We start from the raw sequence: 14,364 nt of genomic DNA, 5'->3' as shown, positions 1-14,364 counted from the left end.
TAAAAAAAAAAAAAAAAAAAAAGAGTCACTAGAGGAAACAACACTATAAAATACATGTACGATTGTATGAAGGGTTTAGTAGGTAGACTTACAGTGACCACCAGCTGAATTAAGAGTAGAAGAATTCAAAATGACTATTTGTTTGATGGAGAACTGGAGGATCCAATTGTAGGTCAAAGCCCTGGAGCTCACTGCAAAGTCTGGTGTGAGTCAATGTCAGAAAGCTGAGGGCCAAGGGTTTAGCTCAGTGATGCCTGTGCCTGCCTGGCAAGCCCAATGTCCCGAGTTCGATCCCTGGTAGCAAAATAAATTAAATTTTTAAAAAGCTGAAAGATCTGCCATGGAAGGCTAAAGAGTTTAAATTGGTAGCTTGAAGTAATTGAAAACAAATGTCCAAAGACAATGGGGAAGATGCAAATTCCTCTGTAGAAAAAATAAGTGGAAGATTTTCTTCTTCTTTGCCTTTTATTATGTCCAAGCCCCAAACCTATTGGTAAGTACCATCCACATCTGGGGTGGGTCTTCCCTCCTCAGTTTGCAGCCTACATGTCAGTCATCCGTAGACACACTCAGCGTTTCACTGATTGCTAGGCAGCTCTTACTCAAGTCAAGATGATATTACAATTACAATCATGTAATTATATATCAAAGTAGGTATTGTTTATTTTACATCATAGAATTAAATTTTGAAATATGGAGAATGTCAAATGAAAATGTAAACCTCACTCAATGGCTTTAGTTCTTCCTTGCTGGTCGGCTTTAGTGCCATTTTGATTTTATGTGAAATGGTTGTAAAATGATAGGTGGAATTATTTACCTTGTTATTCTCTTCATTTGTACATAAAGTATGGTTTAAGAAGATATGAATAGCTGCACACTCTTAAGTGAAATAAATAGGACACATGTGTAAATACCAAATAGTTTCTCTGGTGTGAAAAACTAAAAGTGTAAGTGAGATCCAAGTGGTATAATTGACAATGTGAAATAGGAAGAATAGGGCTAAAAGTGTAGGGGAAGTGGGAAAGGTAGGGGAAAAGAAATAAGGGAAAAGAAAAAATATGAGAAAACGAAATAATAGAAACCAACTTTTTGTAAATAGGGAATGGAGGAGGGGGTGAAGGGAGGGAAGGGGTAAGGGTAAAAAATGAGAACCAAGACCTGTCCTGTAAAGGTACAAGATCCCAATGATGAATGTAACTGTACTGTATATCTAAAATGTACCAATAAACTTGATGAGAAAAAAGAAGATATGTGTGGCTTTGAGATGAGAAAGGTAGACTTTTGATAGTTAATTTCATGTGTGTGCTTGACTTTACCATAGGATGCCCACATATTTGGACAAAATTCAATCTGGAGTTATTACTCAAGATATTTTTTGAGTAGGTTATCATCAAAATCAGTAGACTGAGTAAACCAGATTATTCTTCCAAATGAGAATAGCCATCCTACAATCATTTGAAGGCCTAAATAAAACAAAAATGCCAACCAAGAACTCTTGCCTGACTGCATCAGCTGAAATATGTCTTTTTGTACACTCAAATTGAAATGTATCTCCTAGGCCTTGAGCTTTTTAGTTCTTAGACTAGAACATAAGCTACCAGCTTTCCCATTTCTCAGGGTTTTGAACTCACCCTGGAACTAAATGTTTATGTCTCCTGGTTCCAGGCCTTTAGATTCAGAGTAGAATGACAACATCAGCTCTTCTAAGCATCCAGCTTGCTTATTACAAATCTTGAGACACCACAGTCTGCACAATAATGTGAAACAATGTGTTATATCTCTTTGTTCTCTGATTCTGGTTTACATTTTTTTTTTGGTACTCGGGATCGAACTCAGGATGTTGCACTTCAGAGGCAGGCAGCAGCACCACTGAGCTAAATCCCTGGCTCTACCTTTTCTATTATTAGTATTATATGTTTGCAATACAAAAATGGCAATGTTCATTTTGGGGAATTGGTACATGCATATGACATATCTTGACCCTTTATGACTCTTTTATCCCTCTCTCCATTACATACCTCATCACTCTCCCTGATGTCCTCCCACATCTCCAATACATTTGCCTCCTTGCTTTCTCATGCTTTCCCAAGGAAAACTCTCATGAAAACAAAAGGAATGCTCATCAAGATGAATGGTTAATTTTTTATTAGAAACAGTTGAGGCCAGAAGGCAATGACATCATATATTTTAAGTGTGGAAGAAAAACTGCCATTCAAACCTTCTATATAGAGCAAGACTAACCTTTGAAAATGAAGGAGAAATTATAATATCCCCAGAAAAACAAAATCTGAGAAAGTTCATGACTAAAGCTTCCCTACAAAAAAATACTGCAGGAAGTTATCCAGGTTGAAATTAAAACACAATAGATAGAAATTTGACATATGAAGAAACAAAGAACACTGGCAAAGGTAACTATGTAGGTTAATGTAAAATTCAATATTATCATTTTTTTAATTAATTCACTTGCTATATGACTTACAAGGCAAGTGAATAAAGTAATAAGTATAAATCTATGTTACTGTGCATAGAGTGTTTAAAGATTCAATCTGTGCTAGTAATACAGAAAGTGAAGGACAGAGATAAAAGTAAACTTTTGTGTAATATTGATGCTAACTTGTAAGTACTTCAAACTAGGTTGTTACAATTTTAATATATGCATTATAATTCCAAGATAACTACTAAAAATAAATAAAAGTCTATAGAATAACAATGAGGGCTGGGGTGTAAAGAGAGATTGCCTAGCATACAGTAGGCCTTGTATCCGTTGCTCATAACATCGGAAAGTAAATATGCACACTTTAGAGCCAAAGGCCCAAATAACGAGAGTAAAAGAAATTTTAAAAGATATTCCATGCATACAGCAATGAAAAGAGAGATTAGATGGCTATCAATATAAAGTAGTTCAAAATTTTATAAGAGAAAAAACTGTGTGAAAAACTGAGAGTGTAAATAAGATTCAAATGGTATAATTGACAATGTGAAATAGGAAGAAAAGTGCTAAAGGTATACGGGAAGTGGGAAGGGTAGGGGAAAGGAAATAAGGAAAAAGAAAAAAATACGAGAAAATGAAAAAATGGAAATGAAGTTTTTGAAAATAGGGAAGGGAGAAGGGGGTGAAGGGAGGGCAGGGACAAGGGGAAAAAATGAGAAGCAAGACCTGCCATGTAAAGGTACAAGAGCCCAATGATGAATGTAACTGTACTGTATACCTAAAAAGCACCAATAAGCTCAATGTGAAAAAAAGAGAGAAAACTTACATATTAAAATGGTCAATCCATCTGGAAGATATATCAGCTATAAATATATGCACATGTATGTTTTTTATGTGCTGGAGATTGGACCCAGGACTTACTATATTCTGGGAAAGCTCTCTACCAACAAACTATACTTCCAGCCCTCATTTTCCTATTTATTTATTTTACACAAATTATACCAACAACCATCATGGTGTCCCCACAAGTTGTCAGGCTATTTTTATGTTGTAAATGGGGAAACAGGATCAAAGTTTGACTCAGGATCATTTATGTTATAGTAAGTAGCAGTGTTGGGATTCAAATCTGTATCTATATGATTAAAGTATAAAAGTACTTGGAAATGTATTAACCTATGATTATGCCAGTATCTAGTCTGTGCAACCTAAGAGATTATTATTTGAATATTGCTTTCCCTTGCAACTCTTTACTTTGAGGGTTTCTATTCAGGTGATGAAAACTTAGACATGGTAAATCCAAAACTAATACCTAATCATTTTCAACAAAAGAAAGAATCCTAAGCATGAATTTTGTCAACTACTGCATCCAGAATCTCTTTCATGCAGCCTTTTTTCTTAAATGAAGACTCTTTTCCCTCACTCCCACAAAAATGGACTGAGGATGGAATAAAAAAGAAGCTTTTGTGAAAAAAAAATATTTTTTGGTTTTTTTGAGACAGGGTATCACTATGTACTTGAGACTGACCTGGAACTCACTATGTAGCCCAGGCTGGTCTCGAACTCACAGCGATCCTCCTGCCCCAACCTCCCAAGTGCTGGGATTATTCCTGGCTTTCGTGAAAATTTGATTAAAAGAAAGAACAACAAATAGAGGTACAAATTCGTTTAAATGTGTGTCATGACAGAAAGGGTATCTTCTTTTGGTTTCTAAGAAAATAATAAAGAATCCTATTAGCCATAATTTCAGAATGTTTTGTGCATCAATCTAGTTTCCCAATTATTCTTTCATTTGAGAAAATGAAGATGACAATGTTATTTGGTGACACTTCAAATATAATAGCATATCTCTCAGGATTTTTTTCCCCTAGTCCTCATGATTTCTTCATGTAAGCAAATTTTTTCTATCAGTTTTTTTCAAAGTCAATGAATATAGTGGTTATGTGTCTGTAATCAAGGTTGTTATCCCATAGACTATGACTTTACAAATTAATTCAAACTTAGTCTAGGTTTATTTTCAAATTGACTTTCGCACTCTATTTTGTTTCAAACAAGGTTCAGTTACAAAGATATGTTTATTGTTATCCACCAACAATGTTATGGATATGGATTGACTGATTAAAATAACTACTTGGAAATCAGTGGAGGGAACTGAAATCTGTCTGAACTGAATGGCAGAAGGCACTAGAGCTACTATGAAATCTACTTTGATCTCCAACCAGAAGAGAGTCCAGTTAAATAATGTGTTTACAGCAGAAAGTCCATAATAAGGTAAATAACCAGCCTGAAAACTGGAGCAGGCCAGGGAGATAGCTATTATTTCAGGGCACTCCCAACACCATCTACAGACGTTTCCATTAGTCAATTAGGTAATCCTGAAATTCTGCTATTAGAGAATTTCTCTGCTTGTTTAAGCCTTTTAGGCTTATTAAAACATTAATACTGAAAGAAGTCATGTTTTAAGCTTCATCATCTTGGTGAGTTTATTTATTATATCTTCTCCTGAGAGCAGGACTAGCTAGAGAAAGAAAAGTTGAATAACGGTGAATAATGAAATGTAAGCGTAGAAGGCAGGGGCAGAAAGTAAATGGAAGACTAGATACACCAGAAGCAAGCTCAATTTTCACTTTGAAAAAAAAATATCTCTCCCATTTGGAAAGAGAGCTAAGGCCTCATAATTAGCCACATGTTCAAAATAGGTCAAACACAAAAGTCCAAATAGGAAAGATTGAGGGCTCAAGAACAAGTCAAATAAGAGTCAATTATTTTAGAAAAGTGCATTAACAGACCTTCAGCCCTTGAACATTCACTGAGCACTGGCGATAAGCCAGAGCCAAGCTAAGTGCTGGGAAGAGAGACGGCCTCTCAAAACACTCTCTTCTCCTTCCTTTCTCACAGAGCTCCAGTTGCAACCAAAGTATATCATGACCAATATTTAAAACTACCTTTCCCAGCCTGCCCTGCAGCTGGTGTGGTTAAATTTTATACAATATGATGCAAAGAGCCACACTCTGCAGACTATCCTTGATGTTTGTTTGAAGGAAGTTGATTCAATCAGTTTGCTTCAGCAAAACAAATATGCTTCTACAGGACCTAGGATCATAAGGTGACCTGAAAGATGACACCTGTACTGAAGTAGAAGCATAGAAAGATATTCAGAGTATCAATCCTTATATGTTAAGTCATGGAGGGGGATGGGGCATGGAGTATTCTTTAATGAAAAAGTGAGGAAGAATACACAATGATGGAAGAAGAACCCAAGAAAAGAATAAAACCATGTAATCTAAAAGAAGACTCTCTGGTGAAAGCAGTTGTCAACAGTGATATTTGAGAAGACCGTGTAAATTGAATGCTGAGGGGCAGAAATGAGATTTAAATACCTTGAGGAATGACTGAAATGCAGAACAGACTAACTCTAGAATCTATGCTGAAATAGTAGAGTGTAACTAGATGAAAGACGTTGAGTCACATGAGCCTTTTTGTTTGTTGTTAGATTTTGGTTAAGACAGGAAATCTTTGGTATTTTAAAAGGAGGAAAACAGAGAAGTAAAATTTGAATGTATGGGAGAAATAGAAGATAATTAATTATTGCCTGAAAAGCAAAAAGAAAATGAAATTCAAACCCACAGGTTGAATGATATATCTTAATCTAAGACTGTGAAAAGAGAGAAGATGCTTGGTAAATGTGGCCAGAGAAAGCTCATAGCTAGACAGTCAAATAATTTAAGGATTTGATTTCTGAGGAAGTATGATAGTAATCTGAAAATGTAAAGAGAATTTTGAATATTTTCAAAGAGGGATTGACTAGTCAAATCAAATTCTTCACCCTCTTCTGGATGCACACCTTTGTCACAATGAGCAAAAGATGTACACTGCCATTCTTTAAAGTGAAGCTTGGCCTTTTGACTTAAATCAGTCAACGGAGTAGGGCAGAAATAACAGAATTTAGTTTTGCCCCTGTAATTTCAGAGAGCTCATATGTTCTGCAATACCTGTGAAAGAATATCTCAAAGGTAACTGCACACCCTTTCTCCATGAGCCCCACAAAGACATGGATGAAAGATTCATGTACAGCAGAGGATCTACAGCGTCTATACCATTCAAGCAGAGACACCCAAACAAGCCATAGACTCATGAGAATAGCAACCGTAGGTCACAGAGCTTGAAGGAGGGTTATTATACATAAGCATTGTAGCAATATTCAGCTCATACAAGGAAACTGAACAAAAATTAAACGACACGCCTTTCATCCATGTCAAGTGAGACTAAGAAAGGTGATAGAAAGAAAAAAAATTAAGAGGTTGCTGAAGCTCACAGAACCTAAGAAACTTGCCCAAAGCCATGGACCAAGAAGTTGAAAACTAAGACTGAAACTCAGGACTGTCTGATTTCAACATTTTGCTCTTTTTGCTGCACCAATAAGCATGTTCTCAGGGGAACTCACCTAAACATACCTACAGATTTCTGGGGGGAGATGGTTGGAAGTCTCTGGACACCAGGAACCAAACCTTATATTCTAAGACTGGTCATTTATGCAGAAATACAATTTATATCCTATGCTGGCTTTCTAGAAGACCTTCAAATTCCTCTTTTAGCCAATAAGTATGCTTTATAGGGTAATAAAGGAACATGAGAGTGTTTGGAATTAGACAGGCATGAGTTTGAATTCAATTTACTTCAGCAATTGACTTAAACCTCTAAGCACCTCATATGTGAAATAGACAAAATGTACTTTGCTGGCTTGTTTGGGGGATCTATAAATTTCCTTTCACATGGTAAGCAATCAGTAAATGTTAGCTCCTGCCTACTTATCTCAAGGACGTTGCTATGTATACTTAATTAGAATTAGAGACCAACAATAAAAACAAAGCAGATTTCTTCCAGAATTGAATTTTTAGAAGCTTTTCCTGTAACAGAATGTGCATCTTCAAGAGTAGCAAAACGCTGCCTATTATCCTATTTGATTAGTAGATGGATATTGCTCCCTTCTTTTCTTTCATCTTATTGCTCCAAATGCATCTCTACCCTCTTTCCAATTTCATTATGAATTTGTGGGTCACCTTACTCACCATTCTGCAGTATTTCTGCCAAGGCTGGACAAAGGGCAACAATAGGACTAGGGAAGAATCCCATTTCTTTTGCCTCCTAAATCCTGCCATATGGACAGCCTAAGGGATAGATTCAAACAGCAGGGGAAGAATGTGAGGAAGAATAATTTCTATTGATTCTTTTCTCAGCAATTTTCTTTTCTCCCTTCAGTTCAGCAGGGGGTCATACAGCAGTAGCAATGAAAGAATAAATGACTTCGCTCTGTCATCTACTTTTTATAGGATCTCTATACTCCTGTCTCACCCACCCTTCTTACGAGGTATCCAGAAAAGCAAAGGTGACAGATTAATATAGTGATCTGTGTGTCAAACATGGAAAATAAAAATGGTTCTGGAGAGACTATACTACTAATAATAACAGCAATGGAGTAGTACTAATGATGGCAAGCATTCTGTAAGCTCTTACAATGTGGCAGGCACTATTGCAAAGGTCTTACACGTCCTCACTCTTTGCATTCTCACTGTATTAACTGGGCATTTGCATTACTCCTATTTCACAGAAAAACAGCTCTAACTAAAACTGTGTGGATTCATTTATTTTTTCCTTCATGCTGTATGAGTTTTTGCCTCACATATGCTAATGTTATGTGTTAAGGTGCACACATCATGAGCTGGGTGGCTTATAAATATAAATTTATTTCTCACAATTAGGGAAGCTGAGAAGTTCAAAATCAAGGCACTGCCAAATCTGGTTTTTGGCGAGGGCCCTACCTCCTGGTTCATTGACCTCTGACTTTTAGCTGCATCTTCACATGTTGAAACGGGTGGGGATCTCTTCGTAATCTTTATATAGCCACCAATCTCATTCATGAAGGCTCAGCTTTCCTCCTGAAATTAACCACCAAAGGCCCCACCTCCTAATATCTTCACCTTGGGCATTAGAATTTCAACTTAGAAATTTAAGGGAGTGCACAAGCTTTCAGATCCTAGAAGTCTGTTATGTCTTGTTAAAGAAGTGACATTTTTATCATTATGCAGTACCACTATTTATCTACGATAATATGCAGTTTACTCTACCTGAGATTAATAGGATTCTTCCACTTTATTATAATTTGTATCATGGTGCATCTTCATCACTTTATTTCTAACATTTAAATGACTTTATATTTAAGTTGGTTTCTTATAAACAGCAGCAGATTGGGTTTTGTGCTTTGATTCACTGTCACAATCGACAGATTGTGATTTTAGTTAATATATTGAGGTCATTGAGTGGTTTTCAATATTGTTGGATAACATTTCCCAATTGTTACTATCTTATTTGCTTCCTCATTACTGAGAGAAAATACCCAATACCCACAAGTTTAAGGAGGAAAGGTTGATTTTAGTCAACAGATTGTAGAGGTTTCAGCCCATAGTCAGTTCACTCCAAGATAGGGCAGAATGGCAGACGGCCATGGCAGAGGAGAAATAGTCCATGGCAGGGCACGCAAGAGGCAGGAATCAGCTGACATCCTTCTCTCTCCCTTTATATTCCACCTAAACTACAAGCCCATTGGTTGGTGCCGCTCACACCCTGGGTGGGGCTTCTGCCTTCAGTAAATCCATTCAGCAACAACCAGAACTATGCTAATCAATAGGCTAATCCAGTTATCAGACCCATAATCCATATTCACACACCCTATATCCAGCCCCTCTATAACCCGCACCTATGAGTGCATGAAGTCTTGGGGGGCATCTAGATACAAATTGTGATAGTTACTATTCTACTTGTTGCTCTTGTACTTTCTTCCTATTTTTGTTTTCTACATTTTTCTGCTTTTCATGGCTTTAACTGAGCCTTTACAAGATTCCATTTTCTCTCCTTTGATAGGTAAATTATATTTCTCTTTAAACTTTAGTTGTTCTAAAGTATGCTAAAGTATGTTGTTGCTAAAGTATGCAATATATATCTACAGCTAATCCATGTCTCCACTTTCAAATTGCACTATATAATTTCATGGGTAGTGTAAGTTCCTTACAACAATAAAATATTCCTAATTCTCTCCCTCCTATTGCTTACAAAATTTCTTTCATTTATTTTCCTTATCTAAAAGCACATAAATACATATACATACGTAAGATTTAATACATTATTGATACTATTATTTTGAACAATTTGTTGTTTATATCAATTAAGTATATGAAAAAGAAAAGCTTTTATTTTACTTTCACTTGTTCATTTTCCAGTGCTCCTCTTTGATCTAGATAAAGTATCTTACCTACATTATTTTTCTTCTCTCTGAAGAACTTATTTCAGAATTTCTTTTGAGATAGGTCTATGGGCAACAAGCTCCCTCAATTTTATTTTTCTAAGAGAGTTTTTATTTCCCCTCACTTGTGAAAGTTAGTTTCACAGAGAACAAAATTCTAGGTTGATCATTTTTTTTTCTATCAAAATCAAACATTTAACTCCACTATCTTCTTGCTTGTGTGGTTTCTGAGGAGAAGTCAAAGATAACCGTTATCTTTACTCTTCCATAGGTAAGGTGATTTTTTTTCCTCAGCTTGTTTCAGATTTGTTCCTTATCTCTGATTTTCCACAGTTTCAAAATGATATGAGTGTATACGATAGAGAGAGGTATTTATTCTGCTTGGTTATCTCCACTCCCTGGGTAGGTGGTTTGGGGTCTAACATAAATGTTGGAAAATTCTCAGTTATTATTTCCTCAAATGTTTCTTCTATTCCTTTTTTTTCTGATTAAATGTACATAGCACATTTTATACTTGTTCCACAGTACATCATCATTCCCTTTTTTGGATTTTTCAAAAATCATTTTCTCTTTTCTGTTCAGTTTTGAGTATTTCTGTTGAGATATCCTCATGCTCAGTAATTCTGTCCTCAGTTGTGTCCTGCTTACTAATAAGCTGGTCACAGATATTCTACATTTCAGTTATTTTTTATCTCTACTATTTCTTTAGGATTCTTTGATTTGCCACTTCTCTATTTACATTATCCATCTGTCTTTGCATGCTGACTATTTTTTCCATTAAAATCTATGATATAGGGCCTGGGATTGAGCTCAGTGGTTCGGTGGCCTGCCTGGCAAGTGCAAAGACCCGAGTTCAATCCCCGGTACCAAAAAAATAAAAACAAAAAAAGAAAAAAATCTATGATATATTAATTATAGATTTTTTTAAAATCTAAGTTAAATTCATCATAGATTTAAAAAGTCTGGTAGTGATGATGCCCTATCTGACCCTGATTCTGACATACATTCAGTCTCTTAAAAGAGTATTCTGCCTTTTAGTGTCTTTGAAGTTTTTGCTGGTGGTGAACACATAGTGAGTGAAATAAATTGCAGTAAATAAGAATTTGTACTATAGTGGTAAGGTGTGTAGAGGGGATGCAGTATTCTATGGTTCTGTGAGTAAGTCTCAATCTTTTGGAAAACCATACTCCTAGACTGAACTTCATTGGTGCTTCTGAGCTTTTTTCTTCCTTAGGTAGGGTTGGATGGCTGGAGTAGACTAGACTTAGGTACCTCCTTCCCTCCACACGGAAGCCTAAAGGAAGCTGGAACAGAGTATTTCCTTCTCCACACAGCAAGGGTTGGCTCTGAAACAGTCTCTCTTGTATGCAAGCCTTGCACAGAAAAACAAAACATTTTCAAGTATTTCAGAATGTGTTCATTCCTTCTCCTTCTGCAAAAAGCATCAGAGAATGTTGTAATAATATTCATTGCCCGGTATAGCTCCCGGAGGTAAACCTATAAAAGTGTAGCAACACATCTCTGATGAGAGGCTTTTAACTTGCAGACTTGTCCATTCTAAACTCTAGCATTTCATCTGTTACATTTAGTTTTTCTTACCCTGGCTCCTGGTTCCTGTGGTTTCCTCTTGTGGATTTCTGCTCTAGTATGTTGTGATTCTCTATCTCCCTGCCCATCTTTCCAATTTTGGAAGGAGCAGTTTACTCTGTGACTTCATTTCTGTAACAGATTTAACTTTTAAGAAAAGTAGTTGTTCGTTTGTCTGTTTGTTTGTTTTTTTTCAGTTTGTCCAGCTTTCCTTGCTGTTAGGAGGGAGTGACAACTCCACAGTTCCTTACATGTTGAACCAGACACCAGAAGTGGTAGAAACGTAAAATGAATACAGATTAAAGAAAATATCCAAGTGAGCACAGTTTAGATGTAATGGATCCAGACTCAAGATTAGTTTTAGAGTTCAGTATCTGAATCCCTGCCCTAATATTGGTATCAGACTACCATACTTAGTAAGAGCACATTGGCTATTGGTGGGCTCTAAAGCTTGATTTTCTAGTATGACTTCAAGTTCATTTGCTTTTACTAGCTATATGATTTTTGCATAAACCGGTTTTCACATTAAGTACATTAATATACATGACACACTTAGAGAATGCTAGAGAGGAAAAATTCAGTAAATGTTTGGGACATTTGGCATTGTATACTCACCCATTATGCAACACAAAAATTTCTCTTTTGTGATGGGATAGATTTGTAGCCTCTCTTCTAGAAGTTAAGGAGGAAATGATTTCTAAAGTGCCCATTTCCTTGAAATCTTGCACCCCATATAATCCCTTGCCCCTTAAGGTCTGGTGTGTGTAACCAACAGCAATGACATGTCCTGGGAGTTTGTTCAAAATGAAAATTTTTAAATCACAACCCAGAGCCATTGAAACATAATCTGCATTTTAACAATATTCCCAGGTAGTTAAAAAGCCACATTTTAATTTGAGAAGCTCCGATATAACGCAGTTTTTAAGAGTAGAACATGGGGATTCGGTCTGAAACAATGTTCTGTTCTGTCAGTTGCAGGTATTTCCGTCTTTGAACATTCTCCTCTGCCATCTGATCCTGATTTCCTTAAGTATAAAATGAAATAAAAATACCTCTCCCACGAACTGGTGCAAATAGGCACACAACAGGTATTCACTAAGCAAAGGTTAATAGCTAAGTATTTGCCATTACCCTCAGAGATTCCTGCAAGCTGAGACAAGCCAAGTTAGATGCCATCCCCACTGAGTTGACCTATTGGAGTGGATTGAGTCTGGAGGATCACAGCCTAAAACGACTGTGGGGAGAGGAGCATAAGCACAGCTTGGATCACCAGCCAAGCCAAAGATGCACAAAGTCGAAGGGCGAGACCCAGACACTGTGCTGGGTCAAGTTAAAGACCAGAAGCCAGGAGAAAGAAGCCACCTCACCTCCAACACAGGCTGCATGGTGTCACTGTGCTCTTAGGCACTTGACTGACATGGCCAGAGTAAAGGTAGCTCCTCAAAAGCACTGCATGGGCTTCACCAGACCACTCCCAAGCACCATGCAGTTGTTTTAAAGTATCCCCAAGGATCTGGATCCATCTGGTCTACTGTATGTTTAATCCTTTCCAGGAACAACCAAGGGAAACAGAGGCTTACTGCCTGTAAGAGTTTATCTCCAATTTACACGCACACGCACACACACACACACACACACACACACACACACACACATATATATACACACACACATATCTATATCTATAAATATAGATATAGATATATCCTTTTATATCTGCTTTGGAATGCATGAAAATCAGCCATGATTCAATAGAAATACTTCCTTTGGTATAATTTTATACCTCCAATCTGGTAGACTGAAAAATATTTATTCTTCTTAGAGGATGGAATGGAGCCTCCTTGGTTTGGCTTCCTGCGATAACACTCCCTATGGGTTAATGTGCTATTAATATGGCAAAAATAAAGAAAATTCTTTAAATAGCAGCTTGTGCTTCTTTTTTATTTTTCTCCTACAAAAGTTGATTTACTGTGTGCTTCTTCCATCTGGCAGGAAGCTAATCTGAATATGAATCAATCCTTGCAAAAATAACCGCAGGAAATTTTACACATTCATAACTTTCCAAAGTTTTTTTTCCTCTTTAACAACAGCATTTCTGTCATTCTTTCAGTTGTGCAAAGTTTTTTCAATTGAAGTGAAGTATGACTATTTAAGGAATTGTGCTGTCTCATCCTGAATGCCTTCTTTACTGTTGTGGCTTCATGTTGCTCATTTTCTAGATATTTGCACATAAATGAGTAATTGCTGTTATCCCAAAAAATTTTAATCATGAAGTGAAAACAGACTAATGTGGTGTTCTCAACTTGATAAGTAAGATGACCAAAATATCATTCTAAAGTATCTTATTTGTTTTTCCTCTCACTTTATTTTGTAATAATGCTTTCTTCTAACACTGGATCTACTGACCAATATTTCTGGTGCTGTTAAAGAAAATGGAAAAATACTTTCCACCTTATAAATCAGAGCTGCAATTTTTAATAAGTGACTCCCGGCTATTCTCAAAATTAGCCCCAAACTTTCCCATATTATGGTACACCTAGAAGATGATAATGTTTATTGAGCACACTATGATGAATGACTGAGAATACTTGGGCTCAAGGTGATTATCCCAGAGACTTAAGCTAGATCAGGCCCTATCATGCCAGCTCAAGACAGAACAAATAAATATCTTGCTATACATCTAACCTATTTTCGGTGCATAATCTCTTTTCAAGGTAATTCTGCTTCTCAGAACTGGAAAGTAAAGAAGGAAACTGTGTATCATGTGGACATGAATACCACATCATCCAGGCAGATAAATGAATATCTTTGGCCGAAATCCTGGACTAGAGTTATGTGGCAATTTTAATTTCACTTATCAAGTATGAACGGTTATGCCAAAGTTTTCCAAGCTATATTCCATAAAATGATGCCTAGCCCTATTAATGGATTCTAAAATGATTTTTCTTCTCATGGTCAAATAATTATAAAATATAAGAGTTGAATATATTCACTTGCTATAGGACTTTGTGAAAGCTTTCATATGCTAATATAATTTGTGAATATCCAAGAG

This window comes from Fukomys damarensis, unplaced genomic scaffold, assembly GCF_012274545.1.
Source record: "Fukomys damarensis isolate Sample0158 unplaced genomic scaffold, DMR_v1.0_HiC HiC_scaffold_39, whole genome shotgun sequence".
NCBI lineage: Eukaryota > Metazoa > Chordata > Mammalia > Rodentia > Bathyergidae > Fukomys > Fukomys damarensis.
Note: the sequence above shows the minus strand (reverse complement) of the source record.